This window comes from Apodemus sylvaticus, chromosome 1 (genome assembly GCF_947179515.1).
Source record: "Apodemus sylvaticus chromosome 1, mApoSyl1.1, whole genome shotgun sequence".
Lineage (NCBI taxonomy): Eukaryota > Metazoa > Chordata > Mammalia > Rodentia > Muridae > Apodemus > Apodemus sylvaticus.
Genome location: NC_067472.1, coordinates 53,243,404 through 53,252,899, shown reverse-complemented (window position 1 = coordinate 53,252,899; position 9,496 = coordinate 53,243,404). Strand labels below are relative to the sequence as shown.

Genomic DNA, 9,496 nt, shown 5'->3' with positions numbered 1-9,496 from the left:
CTCAGAGAGACCCTAGTGGCAGCAGTTCCCTTCTACCCAACTCTAACACCCCCCCAGCCATTCCCTCACTCCCCATCCCACGCCCACCCTGGCCTGAGCTGGCCTGCTTTCTAGAAGCTTCCTGACAGCCTCCATGCTTTCTTCGACTTAAGAGATCTGAAAATGCAGGTTCTGTCCTGTTGCTGCTCAAGGCTGCTCTCTTATTTAGAGGAATAGGAGTCAAAACTCCTCATGACAAGCTGTTGTGTGGGTTTAAAAAGTCGAGTTCATTCCTGCCTCATGAACTTAACCCAGACCATCACCCATGCCTGAAGAATTCCTCTTTGGCCCCTGCCCATGTTTGGCTCAAAAGTCATCCTCCAGAGCTTACCCTCCCCACCCCCACCCATGCCACCCTGTTCCTCTCTTACACTGCTCATCGCTGTTATGCTTTGCAATGGTTGGTCTGCTGGTTTATCAGTCTTTCTTTCCTCTAGAATGTTAATTTCCTCAGGCTGGGGACCAGGACCATCTTACCCACCAGTATATGCTCAACCCCTAGCAAGAGCCTGCCTGGCACGTGCTTGTCATCCAGTATTATTGCTGATAAGGTGAAGTGTGACAGGAGAGGTGCCCTAGGGACTAGAAGGGCATCAAGATTGACATATGAAGGAGCCAGTTGGCAGAGAACTGGAAGCCCTTTCTTTCCTGGGCTATGGACAATGTATAGGATGTGTGGCGAAAGCCTGTGATGTACAAGACAGGGAGTGGCAGGTGGCAGGTAACTGACTTAAAGGGTCATTAGACTCTCAGACAAGTACTTTTGGATACGTGTCACTAGCCCCAGTCACTAGCCCACTCCAGTTTTCTCGGGAAAGCCTTTCTCTTTCCTTTTACGCTGTCTCTGTCTTTATTACCTTATCTTGTGCCTGTGGGGCCATCCTCTGTCCTTCGACACAGAAACCTAGAAATCTCAAGTGCCCCCTGGACTCTGATCACCACCTATAATATATCCACACATGAGCTAACGGCATCAGGCAGGAAGGGCCAGGCTGGTGGTGGTATGCATGCCAGGTGTCAAGGGACCCAGAATGTTCCCCATGGGCCTCCTCAGACTATCATGAAGGATCCACATGGGCGGGTGATAAGAAGAAGGGACTGAGGGTGTTGCCCAATATTCTCCAGGGTGCAGGCCTTTCTCTTCTTGGTCACCTGTCTATAGTAGCAGTTAAATAGAGGGATGATAGTTAAGCTTACAACTACTCCTCAGGCAGCCTGTTCCATGAGCCAGAAGGACAGGTAATAGGCAGGAGGGCAGAAGGCTCAATCACAGTCCCTAACGTACCCGTACCGGAAGTGTTGGTAGCACTGATGGGTTCCTGTCTGCCCTTTATGATAAGGACACTATCATAACTTCTGGATAATTTCCATGGGAAAAAATGCATTTCCCACACACCTGATCTAGTACTAATATAAACTGCTGTGGGTTTTCATCTGCGTGGGATTTTTGCATTTTTAGTCTTCCTGACTCAGGCAAAGTAATCATCTAGAGTTGTGCTCTGGAGAAGAAAGTGTAAACAGTGTCAAATACCCAGCATGTACCAGCCTGTGCTGGATACTGTAGACCTCTCCTCTCACTGGTGAGCCACTGCCTGCAGAGTAAGTTTATTCTTTGTTCACAGAATAGGAAACATACAGTCAGAGACAGCTGTTCACCCCAAACTGCAAAGTTAGTAAACAGAAACTCAACAGAACAGCTCTTGTTTTCTGTGATACAGATTTGTGCTAAAGAACCTGTAATTGGATTACATAAAGATAACCACTATACAATCCACCAGCAAGACAGGTTTCAGTGTGTCAGGGAGCCATGCTTATCAAAGTCAAATAACAGTGGCAGAACAGCAGGAGGTCTGGGTTGTAAAAAAGCAAATTAGAGGAATCTCGATGGCTGGGAACTAAAACCTGGGCCAGAAGGCCTGAGCTCTGGTGCGGTTGGTGCTCTGCCTATGAATCTGCAAGCGGCTTGCTCTCCCCTCTGGGCCTCGGGTGTTCATAATGGTAAGAGAGAAACAGTAAACAAGCTACTGGCGGAGTAGCCTTAATCCAACCCCTGTGTGGGATAGTTACTCTCCATCATTCACTTGAGATTTAGAACCACCCTGGAGACTCATCTAGGTGGTCTGTGAAGGCATGTACTGAGAGGTTTATGTGAGGGGGAAGACCCACACGTATGTCAGCAGGAACCCAGGACTGCATGAAATGGAGGGTAGGTCAGCACCAGCATCCACAGCTCCCTGACTGGACTCCACATGGCCAGCACCATGGTCCTCCCTTCCCAGCCAGAGCCACCCTCACACCAAGCCTTCCCTGCCAAGTTGGACCTCATCCTCAAAACCGTGAGCCCAAATGTAACTTCCCTTCCTCCCTTGGGCTGCTTCCGTCATATATTGATTATAGCAAGAAAAGTAAGCACTGATACGAGCCTCCAGCTTTTAAAGCTGGGCGTGGTGGTGCATACGTATCATCATACTCAGAAGACTGAGACAGGAAGATTATGAGTTTGAGCCAGCCTGTCTGAAAAGAAGGAAAGAAGGATGGAAAAAGGAAAGGAGAAAAGAAAAGAGGCAGAAGGGGGAGGGGAGGAGAAGGAGAGGAGGAGAGAGGAGAAAAGAGAAGTCGGGGGGGGGGGGAAGGGGAGAGAAAAGGGAAGGAGGGAAGGGGAGAGGAGGAGAGCAGAGGGGAGAAGAGGAAGGGGAGGAGAGAGGAGGGGTGAGGAGGGAAGAAGACAAGAGAAGACAGGACAATAGAAGAGAGGGGGAGAGAAATCTCCAGGTTTGGAAGCAGTTTTAGATTTTGAATTTGCAGATTTCCTGACTTGGTGTACAGCATTCTAAGATCCCCAAACTCCAAAATCTGAAGCACTTCTGCTCCAAGCATTTTGGAGAAGGGATATTTAACTTGTCTCATTTACAAAAGCTTCCAAGCTCAGCTGTTTCGAGGGTCAATTAGTCACTGTGTCTTGAGCTCACTCAACCTTTCTGGACACGCTTTTGAATTCTCTTCTGACTGGCTGCCACACTCTCGGCTTCAAGTCATGAAAATGGAAGGTGTCCATTGCCTCCTTTAGCGCATGCCCTGCACTCTTTCACATCATTTGGATTTCCTTCATCCATCCTTGCCCGCCTCCAGCAGCACGATGGATGGCTCAGCTTGCAGCTGCTTTCCAACTCGTCCCTCAGACTCAGTTCCGGCCCAGCCCATGGGTGCTATTTCTGGGAGCCATCTTATTACACAAGCATGAGACTATTCTATTCTCTCTTCTAAGTCCTCGTGACCCCAACGCTTAAAACCATCAAAAGCCTTCTGGTCTACCTTCCCTTATTAGCCACACATGTGATGGATCTCTGTGCAGGCAAACAGGCTGGAAGGATTCAGAAGAACTGGATGGGCAGCCAAGAGTGACCAAATATAACAGGCAACAGTCTAGACAAGAACACCATGGAGTTCTTCGCAGTTTGGATGGTGACTTATGTTCTATAAAACAATACTATTGACTTTTTGTAAGATTTTCCCAATCCCCTGTAATCACCAGCCAGCCTGCTACCTCTTGTTTTATAAATCCCAGCAATGAAATTGCTTTATGATGATCCACCAAGGTCCCTAAACTCTCAGGTTCAAATGTCTTTTCCCTCTTAGGTATTCTTAGATGTCTCCTAAGATCTCCCCAAAGGAAATACCCTTTCCCTAAAAGCCCCACCCCTCCTCCCAAGCACACACCTTGAGATAGTCTCGTGTAGCTTAGACTGGCCTCACTTAATATGTAGCCAAGACTGACTTTGAGCTTCTGATCCTCTTGCCTGCATTTCAGGAGTTCTAGGATCATCTCCATGACTAAATTTTTGTGGTGCTAGTGATAAAACCCAGGGCTTCAGGCATGCTTAGTAAACACTTTAACAGCAATGTTTTTAGCTTATCAAAGGGCTTTTTGGGGTTTTGTTTGTTTGTTTATTTTTTCGAGACAGGGTTTCTCTGTATAGCCCTGGCTGTCCTGGAACTCACTCTGTAGACCAGGCTGGCCTCGAACTCAGAAATCCGCCTGCCTCTGCCTCCCAAAGTTCTGGGATTACAGGCGTGCGCCATCATGACCCAGCTATCAAAGGGCTTTTTATAGTCTGCTCCCGGAGCTGATCTGTACCACAGTGCTCCATACCCAAATACCGCCAGGAGAGAGCTGATCTCCCAGGAGTACTGGCACACAGGCTTGCAGGAGGGACAAGCCACAGTCAGAGACAGCAAGACCAGTTAACACCACAGATAACCAGATGGCAAGAGGCAAGGGCAAAAACATAAGCAACAGAAACCAAGGCTACTTGGCATCATCAGAACCCAGTTCTCCCACCACAAGTCCTGGATACCCCAACACACCTGAAAAGCAAGACTGATTTAAAATTACATATCATGATGATGACAGAGAACCTTAAGAAGGACATAAATAACTCTCTTAAAGAAATACAGAAGAACACAGGTAAACAGGTAGAAGCCCTTAAAGAAGAAACACAAAAATTCCTTAAAGAATTACAGGACCTGGGCAGTAGAGGCACATGCTTTTAATCCCAGCACTTGGGAGGCAGAAGCAGGCAGATTTCTGAGTTCAAAGCCAACCTGGTCTACAGAGTGAGTTCCAGGACAGCCAGGGCTATATAGGCAAACCCTGTCTCGAAAAACGAAACAAAAACAAAAACAAAACAAAACAAAAAGAATCACAGGAAAACACAACCAAACAGGTGAAGGAATTGAACAGAACCATCCAGGATCTAAAAATGGAAATAGAAACAATAAAGAAATCACAAAGGGAGACAACCCTGGAGATAGAAACCTTAGGCAAGAAATCAGGAATCATAGATGCAAGCATCACCAACAGAACACAAGAGATAGAAGAGGGAGTCTAGTCATTAGGGAAATGCAAATCAAAACAACCTGAGATTTCCCCTCACACCAGTCAGAATGGCTAAGATTAAAAACTCAGGAGACAGCAGGTGTTGGCAAGGATGTGGAGAAAGAGGAACACTCCTCCACTGCTGGGGGAAATGCAAGTTGGTACAAGCACTCTGGAAATCAGTCTGGCAGTTCCTCAGAAAACTGGGCATGACATTTCCAGAGTACCCTGTTATACCACTCTTGGGCATATACCCAGAGGATTCCCCAGCATGCAATAAGGACACATGTTCCACTATGTTCACAGCAGCCTTATTTATAATAGCCAGAAGCTGGAAAGAACCCAGATGTTCCTCAATGGAGGAATGGATACAGAAAATGTAGTATATTTACACAATAGGATACTACTCAGCAATTAAAAACAATGAATTCATGAAATTCTTAGGCAAATGGTTGGAACTGGAAAATATCATCCTAAGTGAGGTAACCCAATCACAAAAGAACACACATGGAATGCAGTCAGTGATAAGTGGATATTAGCCCAGAAGCTCTGAATACCTGACACAATTAACATATCAAATGAGCTCTGGTGAGCCACCAAAGATCCTATTGTTATCATGGGCTGCTGCCCCACCCAATGTTACCGGTATTGTAAGAATAAGCCATGCCCAAAGTCTCATTTCTGCCTTGGTGTCCCTGATGCTAAGCTCTGCATCTTTGACTTGGGACGGAAGAAAGCGAAAGTTGATGAATTCCCACTTTGTGACCACCTGGTGTCAGATGAATATGAACAACTTTCTTCTGAAGTGCTGGAGGCTGCCTGTATTTGTGCCAACAAATATATGGTAAAGAGTTGTAGCAAGGATGACTTTCATATCCGAGTGAAGCTTCTCATGTCATCCATATCAACAAGATGTTGTCCTGTGCTGGGGCTGACAGGCTCCAGACAGGTATTTGAGGTGCCTTTGGGAAGCCCCAGGGCACAGTGGCCAGGGTTCTCATTGACCAGATCATCGTATCCATCCACACCAAGTTGCAGAAGAAGGAACATGTGATTGAGGCTCCACGCAGAACCAAGTTCAAGTTCCCTGGCCGCCAGAAGATCCACATCTCAAAGAAGTGGGGCTTCACCAAGTTCAATGCAGATGAATTTAAAGACATGGTTGCTGAGAAGCGCCTCATTCCTGATAGCTGTGGGGTCAAATACATCCCCAATCGTGGTCCTCTGCAAGTGGAGAGCCCTGTACTCCTGAAGGCTTCCACAGTGCTCTCCTATACCCTACCTACAAAATCATGTTCAATAATAAATCTTGCATCAAGTCCGCTTTAAAAAAAACAACAACATATCAAATGACTCCCAAGAAGAAGGAAGGAGAGGGCCCTGATCCTGGAAAGGCTTGGTGCAGCATTGTAGGGGATTGCCAGGACAGAGAAATGGGAGGGGGGTGATTGGGGAATGGGTGGAGGGAAGAGGGATTATGGGACTTATGGGGAAGGGGGAACCGGGAAAAGGGAAATCATTTGGAATGTAAGCAAAGAATATAGAAAATAATAATAAATTTTAAAAAAAGGAGAGGGAATCTCGGGTGCAGAAGATACCATAAAAAACATTGACACAACAGTCAAAGAAAATGCAAAATGAAAAAATATCCTAACCCAAAACATCCAGGAAATCCAGGACACAATAAAAGACCTAACCTAAGGGCTTTTTATATGAATGCTAAAGAGCTTGGGGCAAGGCTGCAGGGATGACTAGGCTCAGTTCTGGAAGTTTCCAGACTAATTTGCCCTTGACCTTGTCAAAGTCTCCTAGACACACGTCTTTCAAAGTGCTCTTTGTGAGGCAGGAGCACATGGGAGGTTTAACCTCCCTCTGCTCTGCCCCTACTGAAGTCACCAGGCTCCTGATGCAAGAGATCTCACAAGGCCAGTGGTACTTCATTCTGGTGTGAGGCCCTGGGCTGCAGCAGAGAGCCTTCCTCCAACTGCCAAGTTGCAGATGGGCTTGATTGTTTCAAGGTTGTTGAGGTCCGGGAGAACAATGCCAAGGGCATGAAAATGACGTCAGTGAGTCAGATGCTGCCCTTCACCTGAAATGGCCTAGGATCCTCTTTAAGAGGACCCTACAGCTGTGCCTGTGCCCTTAGCCCTACCTGGCACAGAAAGTGCCAACCTGGAAGAAGACTGCCCGCCCCCACTGTTTGCAAGTCTAGATGTTCTGTGGATTTACCACATAAACATAAAGGTCAGAGGTGAGAGGTTATGGGTTTATTCAGGGAGAAGCTACAGGCTTTACTAATTTACTGTGCTCATGATGTGAAGAATGGAGCCTCAGAGGGAATGACACCTTCTCTTCTTTGTGGCTCTAGCATGTGCTGGTAGCCAGTTAAAGTTCAATACAGAGGGTGATCTGACGTTACAGTCAGTAACGCTCCTGTAACCCACAGTGAGCTCTTTCCTCTGTGAGCCACAGTGTCTCTCTCTGTCGGGGCATTGACTTTACCTAGGACCTTTCTTGTTTTTGGAATTCTCTAGCCTCATTTCAGGGAGGTGAGCATGAGTTCTGGTGATTGTCAACATCACACACACACACACACAGAGAAATGTTGTACCCGTAGCCTGGCTTTTTGGGAAAAAAAAAAAAAAACAGGGAGTCCAATGTGCCACCAGAAGTCTTGAGGACCCACTTTAAGCGAACTTTGCCAGTGTCATCTGAAGATAGTAGGGAGAGACCTTGTCTTTCCCTCATCCTGGATCCCCTCACCCACTGAATCACAAAGATGCACCTGCCTCCTCAGAGGCTTAATGATTAGTGCCAAGGGAGGGGTCAACAGTCCTGGATTCAGTCCTGGGGAAGCTGGTCAGGCCCTTATTTACAAAGTGCCTCCCCTATGTCATCTCTACATCAAAGTTTTGGGGGTAGCATTAGCTTGAGTTTGATGAAGTATTAGATAGGTGGTCTGAGGTCAGGTAGCCAAGGTTCAGTAGGCCTGGCTCTGTCTCAGAGCTTTGTCTACACCTACAGCTGCCGACCTATACTAGGCTCACTACACATAGAATCAAGGTCCTTGTTCCCAGAGATGCTGATTCAAGAACACAGGAACATACCATTTAAACAAAAGACTTCTCCACAACGAGGACACAGAACCTGGCTCTTAACATTGTCCCCGCCATTCAACTTTGGTTGTCACCAATGAGGACTTACATGTCAAATGAGTCCCATCTCATAGGAGAGTCTTAGGGTTGTTTCTTATTAAGATGTATTGTGTTGTGTTGTGTTGGACTGTATAGTATTGCATGTGTATTTGCCTTCATGAGCCTATGTGTAGCATGTGCATTCAGGGTCCACGGAGGCCAGGAAAGAGCATCAGATCCCCAGGAACTGAGTTTTTGATAATTTGTGAGCTGTTGTATGAGTGCTTGAAACAAAACTCAGGTCCTCTGCAAGAGCATCAAGTGCTCCTAACTGCGAAAGCGTGAGAGTCTATGTTCTCAGGCCCTAGCCATACCCATGCTCTCTATGTGACAACTGTACCTTAAACTGCTAAAGTCAGAGTCCTCCCCAAACATACTTCCTGTCTTCAACCCCCACTATGCTTATACTTAACACATTAAATTCACAGATATATTAATAAAGCAGATGCTCTTTTCAAGGCCTCAAATCCATAATCCTTCTGCCTCTTGAATATTAAAATTATAGGTGTATACTACCCCATCCGACTCAGTCACATTCTTAAAAATATATATTATCCATATCCATATCCATATCTGCTTTATTTATGGTTCTATAAGACAATCTATAAGACCTGAATGAATTAAAAGTAAGAAAAGATACTAAAATATAAAACAAAACCAACTACAGACTGGTGTCCAGGTAAACCTAGGAGATGTTCTCAACAGCAGGCCATTTCTACTTGATGCCTGCCTCCAGGGTGTGTCCTGGTGGCCTAGCCCTCTCTGCTTTTGCCTCACTTTACCCTCTGGGGCATGTTGTATACTTTTGTATATTCTGACTACCCAGTCTACTGAATGGCTTCCCCATCCCAACAGAAAGGTGGAAGTTGTGCTGGAGCACTGATGCTCCTAAATGGTAGAATCAACCTCATTATCTCAGGCTCAATATTCAGGGATTCCCCTGCAGATAGACTCTCCCTTTTCTCCAAGGCCCAGTCACACCCCTCTGCTTAGGATTCTGAACTACATGCCTGCAGAACCGTATTCATCTTGATCCCATAAGGCTTTGGTTGAAAAGGGGCTCCCAGGGAAGACGGTTTCCGTTGGAAGAACAAGGAGCTGCCCCTTGGCTATGTCTACGAGACCAGCAGAAAGAACCCAAAGGCGCAGAGCTTAGTGTTATTTCCTCTGCTAAGGGCACAGAGTCTGAGTTCTGTGCTGCTGTATTCGGAGACCCTGAGAAGCAAAGCTTCCATTAACTCTTGGGTTTGATGATATCAGGATGAACGACACTAACTTCTCCTTTCCTCTCACCTGCTGTCTCACAAGAAGGCTGGCATGTTGGTAATGACTGAGGTCCTTGGGAATTCCTAGACCACCCAAGAAGACAAACACTGTCAACCCACGT

The 9,496-nt window shown here is 46.4% G+C and overlaps 1 pseudogene; it reads left to right on the top strand.

Annotated features, from left to right (window-relative positions):
- The first annotated feature begins 5,528 nt into the window (after window positions 1-5,528).
- LOC127690671 (60S ribosomal protein L10-like) lies at window positions 5,529-6,167 on the top strand (annotated as a pseudogene).
- The last annotated feature ends 3,329 nt before the right edge of the window (window positions 6,168-9,496 follow it).